This window comes from Castanea sativa, chromosome 6, assembly GCF_040712315.1.
Source record: "Castanea sativa cultivar Marrone di Chiusa Pesio chromosome 6, ASM4071231v1".
Classification (NCBI taxonomy): Eukaryota; Viridiplantae; Streptophyta; class Magnoliopsida; order Fagales; family Fagaceae; genus Castanea; species Castanea sativa.
In genome coordinates, this window is record NC_134018.1 from 18992953 (window position 1) to 19014679 (window position 21727).

The 21727-nt window shown below is 38.2% G+C and overlaps 1 long non-coding RNA gene across 1 annotated transcript; it reads left to right on the plus strand.

Annotated features, from left to right (window-relative positions):
* The first annotated feature begins 806 nt into the window (after positions 1-806).
* Positions 807-2953, plus strand: LOC142641036 (uncharacterized). Its single transcript, XR_012845302.1, has 2 exons — positions 807-1433; positions 2056-2953. It is a non-coding gene; the product is annotated as an uncharacterized LOC142641036 (long non-coding RNA).
* The last annotated feature ends 18774 nt before the right edge of the window (positions 2954-21727 follow it).

Here is a 21727-nt window from a genome sequence, read left to right on the forward strand (position 1 = left end):
TATTTGCTATTTTCCAAAATATGAAGAGAAATTGCTTGATTTAAAATTTAAGGAGAAATTGTAAACTATCCCAAACATAAAGGATGAATAGTATTTTTTTTCCCTAAGTTTTTGTGTGTGTGTGTAAAACTATGTGTGTTTACATTAAATGGTGTGCAAAGGAAAAAAAAAAAGTCAAACAAATAAAATTGTACGTAAAACTGTGAATTTTGGCTTAAAAAAATTGATTAAAACCAACAAAAATTTTATAAAAACACAATAGAATGACACAATATTTTATAATATCTTTATAATTTTGTTATATTTTATTTTGACTTGTAAAGAATTGATAGTTTAGCCGTTTTGAAAATATTGCGACGACAATAAGATGTTTTAACATTTTCATAACAAATCATAAGTAGTAGATTGTTACAAGTTATTATTGATAGGCAAAAAAGTAATTTAATTGGTAAGTTTAAATTAGAACTAATAAAAATGTATCACCTATGATTTCTTATGAAAGTGTTGTTAAAAATATTGTAGAGATAATTCTTCTTATATGTATACAGTTTTATATGTATTAAAAGTTGGATGGCACGTTAACTTTTAAAAATGTTTTCCAATGGAGAGCTGCCACCCATTATGTCAGCATTTCTGCCCTCAGCTCCCACTATGCTCCATGATGTGAACACCCTGACTTTACTTTCATGTCAAAAAGAACTAGACTTTCATTTTACGCGCTTGCTTTGGAAAATTAGAAAAATGCTCATTCTCTTGTATAAGTAGGCTCTTGCATCTCACTCTTTCTGTATTGTACCAAAATTTTCTTCTCATTTTTAGTAATAGTTGCTATTTCAGATTGTCATCCATCTCTTCATTTTCCTTTCCTTTTCTCTACTCTCTCTTAGGACTTTCTCAAACACCTACAGTTTCTCACAATCATCACACGGTTCCAACGCCTCTCTCTCTCTCTCTCGAATCTTACTGCAATTCACTTAACTGTTCTGTCTCTGTTATATACACAACAGATAGCCACAACACCATGTCAAACCACCACCTATCCGTCTCTACCTTCGGCCTTTTCCTCCTAATCCTCTGTGTCCCCACCTACGGTCGCTTCCTCACCCAGTACCATCCATTATCGTCTGGTCTAATCTCCGATGGGGTCCACGACCGCGATTCCGGTTGGGGTTCCTACCTTGTTCTCAACCGACTCTCCGGCGAGTCTTCAACTTCAACTTCAACTTGCGACCAGACCTACGAGTTCTTGCCGTGCACCACCTCGTTAATGGGAAACCTGTTCCTCATGGTGGTGTACGGGTACCTCATGTACTTAGCTGCCAAGTCATTGTCCGATGGGAGCGAGCACTTGCTGGAAATTCTAGGCCCTGGTTTTGTGGGCGGTCTGGTGCTTCCTATTCTCGGTGCTCTTCCGGAAGCCCTGCTCGTTCTTGGTGCGCACTTTTTTCTTTGTTTTTTTTTTTTTTTTTTTTGAGAAACAAACACACACAAGGGGAAAGTAAGTCTCGGTGCGCACTTAGTTAATCTTTTTAAAAATAAAAATAAATTTGGGAAAAGTTATAGCTTAGAAAATATTTTTAAAAAAAAATTATGAGAAAAGAGGAAAACTGATTTTTTATTATTTATTATCTTTCATATTTTTCAAAATGTTATATTAACAAATGTAATAAGGGCATTTGTTATTTGGACTTTTTTTTTATTTTTTTTTATTGCATGGCTATTGCGGGTATGGTTACCACAAGGTACATAATATGGGTATACAGTTTCTAGAATGTGAAAAATTAATCAATATTTATTTTTTAAAAATGTTTTATATATTTTTTAAAATAAACTAATGACAATAAAATCTATATCTATATAATAGACGAAGCTGAGAGAAAGTTAATTCTTACATTTAAAAACGTAAAAAAATAGTCGTACATTACAATACTTAACTTTTTAGACCCTGCCACATCTGCGATTAAAAAAAGGTGTAGATTAAGAATAAAGCCCGGTTTAAAAAAAAAAAAAAAAAGCATTGCAGTTAAAAAAACCCTAACCATTTCTTTTCATCAGAGTACGCTTAATATCTTCTCTCTCTAAACGAAATCACCTACCAATACTGCGACTCAGAGAAAGGGAAGAAGGGAAAAAAAATTGGGATCCAGTGACATTCGTACGGCCGGCCATCGCCATTTGATCTTCTACTCTGCTTCATCTCTCCTCTGCAACAAAATTTTTCTAAAGGTCAGTGTGCTTTTCTATTTTGGTTTTCTTAATCTTTTCGCCATTGATTTTCCTTTTCTGATTAGCATATTAAATCTCCTATGTGTATATGTTTTTCGTTTAAGACTAGATGTTTATACTACATGAATAAGCATCTTTCTTTTCTATATATCTGTTTTTCACAAAAAATATCTACGGAATTTTCTAGGGTTCTTCTTTGACTCCTTTTGAAAAATAGATGGGTTTGTTCCTTTTTCTACGGGTCTTATGTCCTGGTAACATAAGGGATTTTGCCCTTGATTTTGCTATTGTCAAACCCATTGATTTTCCTTTTCGGATTAGCATATTAAATCTCCTATATCTCCTATGTCTATATGTTTTTCGTTTAAGACTAGATGTTTATACTACATTAATAAGCATCTTCCTTTTCTATATATCTATTTTTCAAAAAAAAAATTCTACCGAATTTTCTAGGGTTCTTCTTTGACTCCTTTTGAAAAATAGATGGGTTTGTTCCTTTTTCTATGCAAAAATTATAATTTCGGGTTTTATGTCTTGTTAACATAAGGGATTTTGCCCTTGATTTTGCCATCGTCAAACCCATTCCCAGTTTCTGTTTTAGTTATTGATGCAGTTCATAAATATACTCTAATCCAATCATTTATAAATTTGATTGTGATAGTTATCTATGTATTTAATTTGAAATTCATACTAGGTGTTATTTATCACATGTTGCTCCTCTTTATAATTTGGTTCCCTATGTTCTTTTTATTTCGTTGTTTACAAGTTCTTTGAGGGCTTCTTTTTTTAATTTTTTTTCCTGGAGTTGTGATGTAAAGGTCAAAGAGTTCACAAATCATAGTAATTGAGGCATGTAATTGTGTTACAATGATTATCATAATTTAATGGTAAGTTTAGGGATTTTCCCCTTTATTTCTATTGATTTAAAATATATATATATATATATTCGAACATGTAAAAAAAATATATATTCAAATATGTAATAAAATGCAAACTTGGCAAAGAAACAGGAAATTAGGAACAATGGGCATTTTGTTCTTTGAAACTTATTGTTCTGCATCTTGCCATCCTATATCTACGGTAAGCTTTTTTGTGGTAGACATTATTCTTTTGATGGACAATTTCTACATGAGAATAATTTGGTTTTAATGCTCATTTGAGAAAATTTTAATTTGCAAATTCTACTAAATAGCTTACTTGCTGCAAGTATTTTGATCTCTGCTAATTTCTATGTTTTGTGTCATACTATTTTCAATCTTAATGCAATTTTCAATTTTAGGTTGTTTAAGTAGAACCACAAAAACGCAAGAGTTAGGGAGAGAAAAAAGTAGCTGCTTTGTTTTTGGAAGGGATTGTGTTATTTTTTTGGTCTGTTTTGGGTTAGTTTTTTGGTCTTTTAGTTATGAGAGCTACTTATGGGACAATCAATAATGGTATTGGTGTGGTGTTGATGGGTATAATGAGGCCTGAAATGAAGATGAAGTGCATTGTCCCAGTTGTTATGGCTAGAATGCTTGGTTATGCACATTTTGATTGGTATGCCAATTGATATTATTGGTGATACTGGTGTTAGGTAAGTTTATAGATTTATATTTTTGTATATTTAATTTTATACAACTATACATAATTGTGCATTCAGTTTTTGGGTGGGCTTGCTATTTGGGGTTGGTTTTTAAAGTTAATTGTTGCTCATGCTTCAATTTCAAACCACCTATTAATTCATTTGCTTAGTTACATCTTGATTCCATTTGCATAGGTAGTTTACATTTGTTCTAGAGTTCACTGTAGGCGTTGACTCCACTAATTCTAAGTTCTAACTCTGTCCATTGCGTTTGGATCTAGCATGCAATTAACAATTTGAAGTTGTTTTAATTAGATGAGCTTGGCTCATTAGTGTGGTAAGCTTGACATATTAACATGGGAAAACATTCTGTTTTTTTCACTCTTCATTGGAAATTGAAGAGTGAAAAAACAGAATGTTTTCAAAGTATGTGCTGTGAGTTAAGGCTATGTTTTATCTCTATAAACCCAAAACTTATTATTAAAAAAAAAAGAAAAAAAGAAATCACCCTAACATAAAAGGGCTTTAGTTTGTGGTTAATTTGCTTTGGGTTGGTGCCTGTGTGTTTTGAATGACATATGATGCTCACTCTGTGCTACATATTTTGTTTCTAGATGGACACCATTGTAACATAAGATATATATATTTTAAATTCTATAAAAGATGATTGGAGTTGATTTTAAATGGAGAGATATTGTATTTTATAGATAGCATTCCTGCAAGTAGGACAAATCTTAGATGTGTGCTTGGTTCATTAAAGCTACATCAAAAGGGAATCTCCTTCTCCTACCAAATTATTGCAGGACACAATGGAGGAAATTGTAAAAAAATCAAGAAAGGACAAGTACATAGCCAGTCCAAAAACAAAAATAGGAGAAACATCTGTTGAAAGACCTGAAAGAATGCCGCTCCAAATGCTTCAAAAACGTCAAAAGGGTGCAAAGCAGATTGCATCAAAAAAGAAAAAAAAAACTGAACTCTAATGTATATACTACCTTACTCTACGAGTCTTATGTATTTCATTGTATTGTTATTTTTTTTTCTTTAGAAGAGTAAACTGAATGTACTACTAAATTACTGCAACTGTAATATTTCCGTTATAAATTATCATATTAGAATTGTAACATTCACCAGGTATTCTCAACAAATATTGTTGGATAAACTCAGATTGAATTTACATCTACCATAAACTCAGATTATTTTAATCTTTTCAATTCCATATTAATATTAAAAGATTTTTTAACATAGTGTTGTGTGCTATAGTGTTGAGTTTTATTGTGATGATGATGTGAAATATTGATCTCCAATCTTACCCGTTATAGTCTTAATATCCTCTATTTTATTTTTCTCCACTTTACAGTGGTCCAGCCTACTACGAGGATCCCGTATCCAGCAACCCAACCTAAAAAAAGGGCATAAAAACGCCTTGTCTAGGTTGGAGCTATGAACCGTATTATTTTGAAAAAGGGAAGGGGCTTTTTCAGCTGGTGCGCAGGAGCGCACTTCCGTTTTCCCTTCCTGGATCTGTGGAATCTGAACGGATCAGATCCGATTGGATCTGATCGTAGCTTCAAGTTCAGGTGTCGTACCGCGGCCGGGTCGGAAAGGAAGGGGGCAGCAAACCTCCTGCCAAGAGGCCAAGGTTGCTTACTAACTCTCAGCCACTTGTTAGAAGGAAGTGCAGCTTGATTGTCGGGGGGAATCAACAGGAAGGAAAAAAAAAGGTAAATTCTTCGATTCTATTTCCTTCTTTGGTAAGGATTGGCTTTGAGTGATAGGGGATGTGATTGAAATTCGTCTTTTCGGCTTACATTAAAGGTTTGCGTTTAATTTTCATCTTTTCTCATTAGGTCCTTTTCTATTTTTGTGTGTGTGGCCCGTACTTGCCTGCAAATTAGAGTAATAAAATTGCTCAACATAATTTCTTCGTGTGGTTGTCTTAGTTTTAAAACATAATCACCAAGTTGCAACTTACAGGAAATTAGAAATATTTCTAATTGCTCCAGTATTTCTACAAAATCAAAATCCAGATCTTATTCTAAGTTGCATGTTTAAGAGTTATTTGGGAGAGCAAAGAGTATTTGATATCAATTGATTTTGATTACGGTTGTTAAATGAATAGTCCAAATTGATAACTAACGTATCTTACATACTTTGCAACAAACATTTTCTTTAAAAACTAATTATATTAACCAAATTTCTCTTCTACTTATGAGATTTCAAATGACCCCGCGCATTGCGCGGGTTAAACACTAGTGTAAATAAATGATGTGACTAATCTTTAGATCATTTCTCTTGATAGTTATAATTCATAAACATTAACCACAACTATACAATTTTATAACCATTAAAAATTGAAAATTTTATTATAAAAATGAAAAAATACAAAGAGAAATTTTTTTTTTTCCTGTCTTTTATGATATGTTTAGAACAAGGGCTTCCCTTCCCTCACCTTCCATCTCCCTCCAATCAAATAAAAGGTTATAGTATTTAACTTGGCGACGTCATCCTAAACCACCCAAAAACCTCCCAAAGTCCTTGTAAAGCTCTTTTCTAACCATTTAAACATCAAAAGGCTCCTTCAATAAATGGGAACTCTAATACAAGAAGGCCCTAAATCAAAATGATACATAAGGTTCAAATTTAAGTAATCTCCTATTTTGTATATATAAAAAAAAAAATGTATGATCTTTGGATCCAAAAAAAAAACGCTTATGACCATCTTATAAGAAAATTATGCATATTAAAAAAAGAAGAAATTTGTGTGATCCCCCTATTTTGTAAAAATATAAAAATGGGTCCTGAACTGAAATAAAATCACACAAACATATATATTATTGTAAGGACACAATTCAAATTCCCAAGCTAAGGCTGGAAGGAAATGGGCTTGAAAGGCCTTTTTTACAATAAAATTTGTAGAGGATGGGTTTGTAATCTAGATTTCAATGATGGTTTAGATGACAAGGAAAAGAACGGGCTTTGGGCCCAATGGCACAAAATAAAGAGTTGTTTGCAAGAGTAAGACTGAAAGTTCCTCCTCGGACACAATCCGAGGATAGTTGATAATAGTATTTCCTAAAGTTTGGATACAATTATTAATTATCATATACTATTGGCCCTTTTTCTTACTGAAAAAGCCTCTCCTTTCTTCGTATGTCTTCCCCCTTATTTATACTTCTCCTTCTTCTCTTCATCATCTTCCACCTCATGGTTGCAATGCTGATTCCGGATACTTGTCCCATCAATTCTTCCCTAAAGCCCACTGGGGTTAGGGACCAAGTTCCAAACTCCATGCTTAGGTCCCATCCTTCCATCTATGCAGTCAGCGTACCAATTACAGAGCTTTTAATGTATGGGCGGTGGTAGCAGCTTTACCTTAGATATTCCACCGCTCTTTCTATTGTCCTCCACGTGTACTGTGTACTTCTGTAGTCGTAGGATTCTTTATAACATAGCCCGGGGACCCTAAACCTCTCTTCCTATGTCCTCGGCTTAACAATTCGAGGACACATCTTCTCCTCGGACGTAATTTGATCATTCGTTTATCATATCTTTACTTGGCATTTCTTTATGAGATACACTCAGATACTCCAAGATCATTTTGACGTCATCAGATTTGGGTTTCTAGCCCAAAAGACTTTGTTGGGCCATCCTTGGTAAATTACTGGGCCCAATGCCTCTACAATTACTTAATAAATAAAGCCAAATTAGTTTTGCAATAAATAAGTGTGTTTAAATTACAGGTCAATTTTTTTTTTTAATTTGATAGTTATAACATGGGAGGAAAGATTTGAAAACTGAAGGTCTCCATTGAAGATGTTAGGAGATACTACTAGTTGAGCTTGACAATTATTGATCAATTCTTGGTAGAATTTTTTGGTTCCATTATTGCTCACTTATCTTAATTTTTCATCCATAAAAAGATTAAAAACTATAGTTGGATGGAAATAATATTATTATAATATTATATATAAAATTAGAGCTTTTTGAATAAATGTATTTTTTGTATTACTTCATATACTCCTAAAAAAAATTATAATAATTTTAATTAAATTTTCTAAATAAAAGTATAAAGATAATAGTTAATGATCTCTAATTCAAATACCATCTGCTCTCTTTGTTAGTGTAAGGTCAATGGTAAGATTATGGGTTTAAGAGCTTGTATAAACTTACCATCTAAACAATGCATTTCTTTTTTCTTTTTTTCCTTTTCCATGTGGGGTGGGAATGGGAATCCCAAACCTCTCTCTCTCTCTCTCTCTCTCTCTCTCTCTCTCTCTCTCTCTCTCTGGCTGGAGGTAATTGAAAGTGCACTAATCTAATTACTAGGTGCAAAAACGACCCCCCAAATTTTAATTACAATTAGATTAATTTTATGCTAAATACAATTTGAAGAGGAATATACGTAATTATCAAATTAATAAACCAAAACTATCAATTAAAGCATGTACAAGCATAATTGAATAAAGCAAATAACCAAGGGAAGTAGGGATAAGATGATGCAAACTCAAAATAACACCAGATGTGTTATCAAAAAGGAAAACTGGAGAACCTGACAGAAAAACCTTTCTATGGCCTCACAAGTCAATTGGAGTACATGAATATACAAAGACCCTCCAAGCCTAAGCTACCTAAAATACTTGAGCCTCCAAGCTCCTGCTACCAGCGGACTTGACGAATTCTTGTCTTCACTAGGTTCCAGAATCCCACAATACGCCTAATTGGACCACTACGTCTTACCGACTAAATATGTGGCAAAGCTTCAATGCTTCCCAGGGTCCAGAACACTCTTAAAACTTAGATTATGTAAGGGTTGTTTTTGGATAAAATCTCATCTCAAGGTATGACAATTGGAGAGGTAAGAGAGTAGAGAAAATCTAAGAGATTTGTGTAGTAGATTGGTGTTTCTAGAGTTCTCTCTCAGAAACTCTTCTTACGATTTTGTGGCTAATGAGCGTATATACAATATGGTGAAGGAGGAAAGGGTTGCACACAAAAATCATGCTATCAATGTGACTTGCAACTCACTCGTGGGTTGGCCTAACCGCGAGATACCCTAACATAACAGGCTTTTGAACTTCCTCACGTGTTTCTCATATGATCTCGACCTACTTGCAAGCTAGTCACAAAACCCTCTGTTTTGAGCAAATCTTCACCAACTTGAGACTAAAATTATATACAATAAATCCCAAAAAATACAAGGAAATAATAAAAAGAATTACAAGCTAATTGACACAAAATAAAGCCAACAAAACCAACATGGAATAATCACAACTTAATAGTAACAATAGAAATTCATTAAGTACAAACCACAAGTCAATGCTTGGGTTAAACATAAAAAAAATTAATAATAATGAAGTGTGAATTCAATGTTGGTAAAAGTGTGAATCATGCTTAATTAAGCACATAGGTCTCTTGGAGTCGAAGTGCAAGGTGCAAACACGCATTTGAAGTAAATTGCACTTTTTTCAAATGCAGTATATAATAACCTTTGATAGAAAGGATAATAGCATATAATAAAATAAATCAATCAATCAAAATAGTAATATATTTTGCTTATTAGCTAAAATAGATAGTACAATTTTACACAAAATTTTTCAATTTCTTAAAATATTTATATAGTAAATTCAAAAACTAATTTTTCAATTTCTTAAAATATTTATATAGTAAATTTGAAAACAATTATTGATAGACGATGTAAGTGTACAATTTGTACCTAGACCCAACCAAGTGATGGATTCAGGCCCGAAAAGCCTTATATAATGAAATTTGTAGAGCGTGGGCTTAAAACCTAGGTGTTGTGGATATTAGACGACAGATAGGTGGGCTAGATCACAACTATTAATGCACTCAATGGATGAAAATAACAGGAAGCTCTCATCGGACGTAAGCCGAGGACGACTTGTATTACCTTTCTCTCTTTAAACAAAAGATTACAATTGAAGTTAAAGTGTACAATGCTTTTTCCCTCTCTTTTTCCTGATCCCCCCTCTCCAATGTCTCTCTTCCTCTCTTAATCTTCTTCTTCCTTTCTCCTTCCACGTGTAGCATAGATCACCTAATTAGATACTTGTCACATCCACCACCTTCTTGAAGTCTTCCAATAATAGCTAGAAGGCTGAACATTACTATTCAAAGGTCATTTTCCCATTAATGTGGCCAGAGAGGTAGGTGCAGGGTCTTTAATGCGGTGGTAGCAGCCTTTTCCCTAAATATTTCTCATACGTTCTTTCTCTTTATAACTGTGTGAAACAAATCTTTACCCACCAAACCTTCCAAAATTCTCTCCCTAAACATCATGACGTGTCATACGATATTTATTTGACTTGTCCAAGAAGATGCCTCTCCTTGGGCAACCTCACCAATCTCTCCAGCAAGAACTGGCTTATAGGCCTCAAAGGCTTTGCTCAGACAGGCTCACATCACCAAATTAGGCCCAAGGCCCAAATGCATGACCTATTTTACCCCCACAATAGCCCCTCAAAACTTCGTTTTCCTCCCCATCTGGGAAGGAAAGTGAAGTTTTGGTACAACAACACAACCTTCACACGCCTTTCAAATCAGCATGCGAGAAGACGTCCTCTTGCCTCTTTTAAACCGCCACTAACACTTTGAAATCTACCAGACGCACATTAATTGCTGTAGGTAACGCCTTGTCCCCCACGTCCAACGATGTGATGCGTATCCAACAGTTCGAGTCTTTCTCAAATTTGGGCAGGATAACTCCTATTCAATGCTACTTCCCACATGCCAAAACACCTAGGAAATCGAAATTCAACCTCTCACTTCAGAAATCAATCACATCTCAAAAGTTCCTATTCTCTCTCCTCTCAAGAAGCTCGCAAAGAATCGTCTACCTATTTCTCGTAAGTTTTCAATCTTTTAAGTTCATTTCTCCTCGGCTATTGTTCTCGGCCATTAATTATATCCTTCCCCTCTCTAAAATTTCACTCCTGCCCCCACCAAATGGGTAGATTCAAGTGTCTAGTAGATACCGACGCCGGTATGGAGGGCTTTCGGGCTAAATATCATATTCCTCAAAACGTAGGCTTAAGATACTGCCCTCCAGAAGCTATAGGTAACGCTAAGGGGGAAGGAGAAGTTGTCATTCCCATTATCGCATTCCTAGAGGGTGGGATGACCCTTCACATGAAAAACGTAATCAGTGAATACCTTCGTAACCATAGGTTATGCCCAGATCAATGCACACCCAATGTATTTAGAGTTTTGGGTTGTGTCGATGCCATAAATGAGCAAATGGGTTTGAATCTCACATGGCATGACGTCGTCTACATGTACAAGTGTCATAAACTTAAAGATGTAGGATATTACCTCAAATCTAGGTCCAACATTGTTAGACTCATATCTTGCCTTCCTAAATCCAATAAAGGCATGAAGGACGACTATCTAATTGCTTTGGAAAGTTGGTCTGACGGTCCTCATTGCCCAGTCAAATGGGGAACCCCAGGTGTGAATCCATAGGCATTAAATTCCTTAACCTGTGACTTAATTCCTTCAACTTTTACCATTTTTGATTACATTGTCTTCTATTCTCTTTTCATTTGGCCCTTATTGTCGATCTAACCATATTCGCTTCCTCGGACATTTTTTTGCAGACAAACAACACGTATGGCCCCGTCTAAGCCTCTACAACGTCGTGGACCTCAATCGCGTTCTACGATCCAAGGTGTTCGTGAGTAAAGACCTGCAAGTGAGAGCAGCCCATCTCATATTGGGAGACGACCCTCTATCAGAGGACTTCCAAGATATCGGCAACACGATCATCGCGGGTGACCAGAGATGCAGAAGGATTGATATTTCGAGACCTGGCTTTCTTTTTGCCCACGAGATACTAGACGGCCCCTCGGTGATCCTCTATGCACGCCCAATCGCAGCAGTTCCTTTTTCGGCACATTCCCAGGCAACGGCCATCCGAGAAGAGTCAACATCTTCGCAACAGTCACTCGAAGAAGAAATAGATCAGTTTCGACTTAAGGAAGCAGAGCGACCCATAGAGAGCCACATTGTCACCATTTCGGACGAAGAAAACGAATCTTCCAAGGGTTCTGGTGTAAAGGGCTTAGTAATTGCACAGGTTGATTCTAGTTACGAGGAAGAAGAGATGGCTAGTTTAAGATCATTGATGACCAAGAGGGGCACACAAGCTGCCAAAAAGGACATAACTGAATCTTAAACCCCTCCCAAATTGCCACCACTTCCTCCTTTTTCCGACCCAAAGATTCCTGCTCCCGACCCCAAAAAGAAAAGGAAAAATGAGGCTGAGGAGGCAGAAATGGCAAAACAGAAGAAGCTGAAGCAACAACCACAACACAAAGTTGTTAAAGGTAGAACGCGCGCCCCTTTCAGTAGAGAGTGGGGAAAGCCATGACCAGGCCGAAGTGCGCCAAATGCAAGCCAATTGGTCTCCTACACTGCAACTAGATGGGGCTCCAATTCTCAGCCACTCCAGCATAAGGGAGTTCCAGCGAGGACATGCTCACCACCTTGCCAACGCTCTAGAACAGCCCCTTTTGCTGCCAAAGGATATAGAGGCTTTGGAGAAGAAGACCCAACCCTACCTCTTCCTCTCCTTAAAAAGAGACTTGGGTTTGGTATGTATCCTCCAATCACTTCTATCTCACTATTTCATTATCTTTCTGTCTAAAGTCTCTCATATGTGTTTATATGTTGTTTCTGTCATATGCTTGTTCAATATTTCAATGCAGGCCATCCAAGAAGTTTTTATTGCCGAGAAATGGGTAGAGGATTTTCGGAAACAGGCTACGGTTGAGCTCCAAATCAGGGTCGAGACCGAGAAGGCCTTAGGCCGTGCCGTGGCAGACAACGAAGATCTGACCAAAAAATTGGCAGACGAGAAGAGAGAGAGAAACAGTGCCAAGGCTGGCCTCAAATCTACCAAGGCTCAAGTGGAAGGGCAGCGCAAACTCCTGCGCCAAAAAGAGGAGGGCCTATCCAAGGCTCAGCAAGAAAACTCAAACTTAAAAAAGGAGCTTGCTCAAGCCAAGGAGAGGCTTGTACTCTCAGGGAGACAATAGAGGCTACCAAGAAGGCTGCTTACAATGAAGCGGTTGAGGCAATGGAAACCCGACTGACCAAGGAGCTAGCAGAATTGTGCAGGGAGTACTGTCAACAAGTTTGGGTAGAAGCCCTAAATGTGGCAGGAGTCCCAGCCAGCTTTGAGTTGAGGAAGTCCGAGAGCATTTGGATTCCACAGGATATCCGAGTGATTGAAGATCTTCCTCCCACTTCAACTACCTCCAAGGTAGTGCCTTTGACACAACCATCTCTAATTCAAGATCCTATTCCACCTCCTAAAGAACTGGTTGGTTCTGATAAAGAGAAAGAACAAGGTGATGAGGCTGAGAAGCGCCCAAGCAAGCATGCCGAGCCAAATGATCCTCCACTAGAGACGAAGGAAAAAGGAAAACAAGTCCAAAGCCTTGTCCGAAGGTGAGCCTAAGCACACAGGGGAGGAGGACAAAACGAAAGAAGCTGCCAAGAAGTCCAAACAAGATCCTCCACTGAGGCTCAAGGCATAGGCCATCTAGGAAAGTTTTCTCTATGTAGCTTCTTCCCTTTAAAACTTTTTTTTTTTATCCTTTTATTTTAGTATTTCCTTTTCTATGTACCCACTCACAGTATCAATGACAAATTCAAAGATTGCTCTTTATTACATTGTCAATTTCCTTTACTGAAGTATTTGTCTCTTTTTCCTTAATGTAAATTGCATACATAGCACAAGTGACTTAATATCCCAACGTACAGAGAAATCTTCATAATGCCTCAGCCAATACTAATAATCCGACATGAAACTACACTCAATTTATTAAACTAAATTATCAATGGATAAACTACGTATTGAAGCTGTAACAACCAAAGTGCAACAGCATGCAACTAAACATGTATGAATATATCTGAACTAAAAATAAGAGAAATACAGTTTAAGACTTGATTTGATGTTTGATTTGGGTGCAAAGTAGAACTTAAAACTTACCATGGTAGGTGGCCCAAGGAACCAAGCATATCTAAGGTTCTGTCTAACCATTTAGAAAAATATCAATTTCCACAAGGTATGTGGTCCGAAGAGCCATACATGACCAAGTTTCTGTTTGATACTTATAAAAACGAACCGTAATATTAATTTTTCCAAAGTAGATGGCCCGAAGACCAGACGTAATTAAGGTTCTGTTTAACACTTGATAATATATCAATTTTCATGAGGTATGTGGTCCAAGAAGCCATACATGACCAAGTTTCTGTTTGATACTTATAAAAACGAACCGTAATGTTAACTTCCCCAAAGTAGATGGCTCGAGGACCAGACATAACTAAGGTTCTGTTTAACACTTGATAATATATCAATTTCCACGAGGTATGTGGTCCGAAGAGCCATACATGACCAAGTTTCTGTTTGATACTTATAAAAAGGAACCGTAATGTTAATTTCCCCAAAGTAGATGGCCCGAGGACCAGACGTAACTAAGGTTCTATTTAACATTTGATAATATATCAATTTTCATGAGGTATGTGGTCCGAGGAGCCATACATGACCAAGTTTTTGTTTAATACTTATAAAAACAAATCGTAATGTTAATTTTCCCAAAGTAGATGGCCTGAGGACCAGACGTAACTTAGGTTCTGTTTAACACTTGATAATATATCAATTTCCACGATGTATGTGGTCCGAGAAGCCATACATGACCAAGTTTCTGTTTGATACTTATAAAAACGAACCGTAATGTTAATTTTTCCAAAGTAGATGGCTCGAGGATCAGACATAACTAAGGTTCTGTTTAACACTTGATAATAAATGAATTTCCACGAGGTATGTGGTCCTAGAAGCCATACATGACCAAGTTTCTGTTTGATACTTATAAGAATGAATTAAAATCATAACATAATAATAATGGAACAAAAGATGACAAAAAAGTCTTTCATTAATAATAGTACCTTCGCAAGTTATTTACATTCCACGGACGTTGTACAACTTTTTCATCTAAGTCTGCTAGACGATATGCCCCTATGCCTACTATAGAAATGATTCGATCTGGTCCTTCCCAAGTAGGTCCTAGCTTCCCCCATGCTGGGTTCTTGGCATTACCCAAGACCTTCCTTAACACCAAGTCTCTGAGTGCAAGCGACCTCAACTTCACATGAGCATTGTACCCTCGTTTAAGCTTATGTTGATAATAAGCTAGCTGAACCATTGCATTCTTCCTTCATTCCTCAACTGGGTCCAGGCTTTTCTCTAGTAAGTCGTTGTTATTATCCGGGCTGAAAAAGCTTGTCCTTAACGTCTAGAATCTAGTTTCCAAAGGGATCACGGCCTCGGCCCCATAAGTCATGGAGAAGGGTGTTTCTTTTGTGGATCTTCGTGGTGTAGTTCGATATGTCCACAGAACATGTGGTAATTCTTCCACCCACCTTCCCTTTGAGTCATCCAGCCTCTTTTTGAGTCCACTTATTATAACTTTGTTAACTGCCTCGGCTTGCACATTGCCCTGCGGATAGACTGGAGTGGAGTATCTATTCGTGATACCCAAGTTACCACAATACTGTTTGAAAGCTTTACTATCAAACTGCAAGCCATTATCTGAAATAAGTGTGTGAGGTATCCCAAATCTAGTGAGAATATTCTTCCAAACGAACTTCTTTGCCTCTACATCCCTAATGTTTGACAAAGGCTCAGCTTCAACCCACTTGGTAAAGTAATCAGTTCCTACGAGCAACCACCTTTTATTTCCCACAGCCCTTGGGAAAGGACCTACTATATCTAATCCCCAATGAGCAAATGGCCAAGGACTAGACAAAGGATTAAGTACACCACCAAGCTGATGGATGTTAGGAGCAAATATCTAGCATTGGTCGCACCTTTTCGCATAATCTTGAGCCTCTCTTTGCATGTTGGGCCACCAATACCCTTGGGTCAGAGCTCTATGAGCTAAAGACCATCCCCCTGTATGACTTCCACAAATCTCTTCATGCAATTCCTCCAACGGTGACTCCTTTGCTTCAGGGTATATACACAACAAATATGGCACTGAAAAGGAGCGTTTATACAACTTCTGATCCTCGGACAACTAGAATCGAGGCGTCTTCCTACAAACTTTATCCACCTCAAATCTCTCCTCGGGCAAAGCATCGTTCTTTAGAAAGGATATTATGGGATCCATCCAACTAGGTCCAAACCTAACTTGATGAATATGGACGGCACCTACTGCCATTCGAGCAGGTTTCAACAAGTCTTCGACGAGGATAATCCTAGGCAAGCCTTAAGCTGAGGATGTTGCCAGTGTGGCCAATGAATCAGCATGCGTGTTTCCACTCCTAAAAATGTGCGTTAGGATAAAAGAATCAAACTTGGATTGTAAATGTCTAACCTTGGTCAGATATTCTTGCATTCTCAGATCTCTAGCCTCTATGTCCTTATCACTTGGCCCATGACTAACTGAGAATCTGAGAACATTTGAACTGACTTTTCCCCTATTTTCTGGACCATATCCATCCCAACCAACACAACTTCGTACTCAGCCTCATTATTAGTGGTTAAGAACTCCAATCTCAACGATTTCTCAAAAGTAATTCCTTCAGGGGATACCAAAACTAGTCTGACACCTGACCCCCTCTGGTTCGCCACCCCATCAACATATACTTTCCAAACCGGAAGCTCCTTGCACGTGATCATGCCAACTAATTTTTCATTCATGTGCAACTCCTTTGCAGTTTCTTCTAACGAAGGTTCAGCAAATTCTGCCACCAAATCAGCAAGGACCTGGCCTTCACAGAGATGCAAGGCATATATTTGATATCGAAAGCCCTCAGAATAGTTCCCCATTTTGCTATCCTCCCTGAGTAATCAGCACTTCGCAATACCGACTTGAGAGAGAGCTGAGTCAAAACAACAACTGTGTGGGATTGGAAATAGTGAGGAAGTTTACGCGTGGCATGCACTACAGCCAGAATCGCTTTCTCCAATGGTAAATAACACACCTCAGCTTCATGCAAAGATTTGCTTACATAGTACACTGGTCTCTGTATACCACTATCATCTCGTATTAGAACCAAACTAACAGCGTAAATGGCCACCGCTATATACGCGAACAGGATTTCATCCACCTCTGGCCGAGACATGCTGGGTGGTTGAGAGAGATACTCCTTAAATTGTTGAAAAGCTAAGGCACACTCCTCGGTCCATTCAAATCCCTTCCACTTATTAAGCAGCTGGAAGAAAGGTCTACATCTATCAGCCAACCGAGAAATAAACCTGTTGAAAGCAGCAGTCATTCCCGCTAGCTTCTGAACTTCCTCTAGATTCTGAGGAGGTTGCAGGCTGTTAATTGCCCTGACTTATGCCGGATTCACTTCTATTCCTCTATGAGTCACCATGTAACCTAGAAATTTACCAGAGCCTACGCCAAAAGAGCACTTAGAGGCGTTAAGGCACAACTTGTACTTCCTCAAAGTCTGAAAAGTGTCATTCAAATCTTTCACATGCATGGACACAACCTTGCTTTTCACCACCATGTCATCCACATATACTTCAATAGTCTTTCCCAGCTACGACTCGAACATTCTGGTCATCATCCTTTGATAGGTAGCCCCTGTGTTTTTCAAACCAAATGGCACCACCTTGTAATGATAATTTCCCGTAGGAGTAATGAAGGTTGTTTTCTCCTGATCATCTAGTGCCAAAGGTATTTGGTGATAGCCCTAGAACGCATCTAAAAAACTCATCCGAGGATGTCCAACTGTAGCATCCACCAACTGATCTATGCGAGGCATTGGAAATGAATCCTTAGGACAAGGTTTGTTTAAATCTATGAAGTCCACACACACTCTCTATGTTCCGTTTTTCTTCTTCACCACTACTGTGTGAGCTAACCATTCCGAATAAAAAACTTCTTTAATTGCCTCAGCCCTTTTGAGCTTGAGCACCTCTTCTTTGACAGTCTCAGCATGTTCTTTAGAAGAACGCCGAGGTGGTTACCTCATCGGGACAATGGTAGGATTGACGTTCAAATGATGGCAAATGAAGCTTGGATCAACCGCAGGGGCCTCGTAGGGATCCCATGCAAATACGTTAATATTTTTTTTCAAAAACATAACCAATTCCACCTTCTCTTGATGTGGTAGCTGAACACCAACCTAAAAGAACCTTTCAGGATCATTACCAATAAGAAATCTTTCTAACTCTTCACATGTTACCTCCTCTGCTGTCACCGCACCGGGCGCATCCAGAGACGTTAATTGCTATAAGTCCTCTGTAGCCGAGACTGAGGACTCTGGTTCAACCTGATGTAGTATCGCAGCAGACATGCATTGCCTTGCTACTAATTGACTCCCAAGAATTTCTTCAATCAGTCCTTCTAATGGGAACTTTCACCTTGACATGTAGAGTTGAGGAAACAGCACCTAGAACATGCAGCCAAGGCCTTGCGACGATGGCCGTGTATGGGGAATAAGTGTCAACCACAATGAAATCCACGTCAACTATTTCCAGACCTGATTGCACAGGCAAGCGAATTTGTCCCTTTGGTATGATGGCCTTCCCCTCAAAACTTATTAATGGTGAATCATAAGCCATAAGATCTTCGAGCTTTAAATTAAGCCCTTTAAACAAATCAGGGTACATAATGTTAGCACCACTACCTTGATTAACCATCACCCTTTTCACATCATAGCCTCCAATCCTCAGTGTAACCACCAGGGCATCGTTATGCGGTTGGATGGTCCCAACTTTATCTTCATCCGAGAAGCCCAAAATAGGCGAAGTACCCCCCTTAATCCTCTTCGGCATTGAGCCGGACTCTTCGGCGGGAATATGTAACACCGACATCACCCTAGTAGGACAGGAGCTCGTCCTGCTAGAGGCAGCAAAAATGACATTAATCGTCCCCAAAGGCGGTCGGGATGAGTTGTTCCTTTGGTTATTCGAACCTGAATGGCTTCCTTGTCCATTGGGCTGATACAAATGTTGCTTCAATTTTCCTTCACTAACCAACTGCTCTAAATGATTCCAAAGTGTCCGACAGTTCTCAGTAGTATGACCTACATCCTAATGATATTGGCAAATGAGATTCTGGTTCCGCTTAGTAGGATCCCTAGCCATCTTACTGGGCCATTTGAAGTATGGTTCCTTTCGGATGCTCTCCAGCAACTGATGTACCGGTTCTCGGAATACGGTGTTGACTACTTGTGGAATGGTCGGACCAGACTGCCTAGAGAAATCTCTCCTCGGCCTGTTGTTATTGTATCTATATGACCTGAAATCCCTCCTCTCTTGAGGGATAACCTTCGCCTTCCCCTTACCTTGTTGTTGATCTTCCTCAACTCTTTTGTACTCATCAATATGATCCATGAGCCAACGTACACTCCGTACGGGCTTTTTGGTCAGAGATTTCCTTAAGTCGTGATAAATTGGGTGGCCCACCTTGAAAGTTTTAATCACCACCTCATCAAAATCACCGTCGATTTTATTAAACATCTCCCAGTATCTATCAAAATACATTTTCAAGGTCTCTCTCTCCCTCATGGCCATGGACAATAATGAGTCCAAAGGCCGAGGAACTCTACTGCATGTAATGAATTGACATGCAAATGCCCTAGTGAGTTCCATGAAAGAGTCAATAGAACCCGCCTTCAGGCCGTTAAACCATCTCACAGCAACGGGTCCCAAGCTACAGGGGAAGACTTTGCACATTAAGGTTTCGTTCTTAAAATGTACCACCATCCTTTGATTGAAATGGCTCATGTGCTCGACTGGGTCTGTTCTGCCATTATAGATGGTGAACGTGGGCTGAGTAAACCTTCGTGGAAGCTTTCCCTTCTCGATCCTGTGTAAGAAATGTGACTTGGAGATCTGGTGCAACGCCTTGCTTATAGCATCATTTCCCAAGCCCCTAAAAGAAGACTTCTTATCCCTACTACCCAGAAGATTGTCTTTCTCATACGAGAACGTTTTGCTAGGAGGAGTCCTGGACCTTGGCCTGTAACTACTTTCCTGGGAGCCCTTAGAAGAAGGATCAAAAAGAGATGGTGTCCACCTCCGTCTTGCACAGCGCAACTTCTTCCTAAGGTGATCAATCTCCTTCTGCATGGCCTTAGCATCATCCTCATGGGGGGCTTTACTTCCACCTCGCAAACGACTTCCACCGGGGTGCACCATATGAACACTTCCTTCTCGATCCCTCTCACGTTCGAGACGTTCGAAATGGTCCTCACGTTGGGACCCTTGAGACTCTGCATGATGCAGATTTGAGCCCGCCATAGTGTTCCGATTCCTTAAACACAAGATTTCTCATAGACGACGCCAATTGTAAGTGCACAATTTGTACCTGAACCCAACCAAGTGATGGCTTCAGGCCCAAAAAGCCTTATACAATGAAATTCGTAGAGCGTGGGCTTGAAACTTAGGTTTTGTGGATATTGGACGACAGATAGGTGGGCTAGATCGCAACTATTAATGCACTCAATGGATGAAAATAACAGGATGCTTTCCTCGGACGTAAGCCGAGGATGACTTGTATTACCTTTCTCTCTTTAAACAAAAGATTACAATTGAAGTTAAAGTGTACAATGCTTTTTCCCTTTCTTTTTTCTGATCCCCCTTCTCCAATGTCTCTCTTCCTCTCTTATATCAATCTTCTTCTTCCTTTCTCCTTCCACGTGTAGCACAAATCACCCAATTAGATACTTGTCACATCCACCACCTTCTTGAAGTCTTCCAACAGTAGCTGGAAGGTTGAACATTACTGTTCAAATGTCATTTTTCCATTAATGCAGCCAGAGAGGTATGTGCGGGGTCTTTAATGCGGTAGTAGCAGCCTTTTCCCTAAATATTTCTCATATGTTCTTCTTCTATATAACTGTGTGAAACACATCTTTACCCACCAAACCTTCCAGAATTCTCTCCCCAAACATTATGACGTGTCATACGATCTTTATTTGACTTGTCCGAGAAGATGCCTCTCCTCGAGCAACCTCACCAATCTCTCCAGCAAGAACTGGCTTATGGGCCTCAAAGGCTCTGCTCAGACAGGCTCATATCACCAAATTAGGCCCAAGGCCCAAATGCATGTTTTGACCTATTTTACCCCCACAAACGATATGATAATAATTTTTTCATAAAAAGGTTTAAACATACCTCTTCTATTCTCCCACTTTTTCAACCCCTCATCAATATTTTCTATCATTTCAAATTTCCATCCACCCAATCAAATGAACCCTTAACCTTTTTTCTCCTCTAAAACGAAGTGCATTTGCAAAAGATCAGTTATTAAAACATAAGTGCTTTTTTAAGGATTTCAAAATATAAATATATAAATCAGTCATCAAGTGTAACAATGGGATTTTAATGGTATTCAAAAACAGGTACGTGCCCTGGTTATGTCCCACAATTTTTCAAAAAAGAAAAAAAAGAAAAAGAAAAGAAGAGATGAGTGTAAAAGTATTCTAGGCATGTTTTGCGTCTGACACAGATACGATACTCCAAATAAAGTATCCGTAATTTTTTTGTGTTTTTCAAGTTAACCATTGGGGAGCTCTTATATATATATATATATAGGCATTTGATTGTCTCACACTTCCCTTTATATTTATTATCCACACACATCATGTTTACGTTCAAGAAAAATATGAACACTTAAAGTGAAGGTCTGGATATTATGTGTATGGAGTGTACTTCACAGAATGTGAAACAATAATTTTCATTTCTATATTTTTCGTTTTATTTTAGATGGATGGTATCATACATGGATCCATTTAATATATAGAAAACATGCCTAAACCGTGTAGAAAACAGGCCTAAACCGTGTCATCTTCTAAGTGCTTTCCATTCTGATTCCTGAGAGTTGGTTTTGGTAGGTTAAACTTATTATTATCCTAGACCACTAAATCCTATTCATATATGTCATGCAGAGT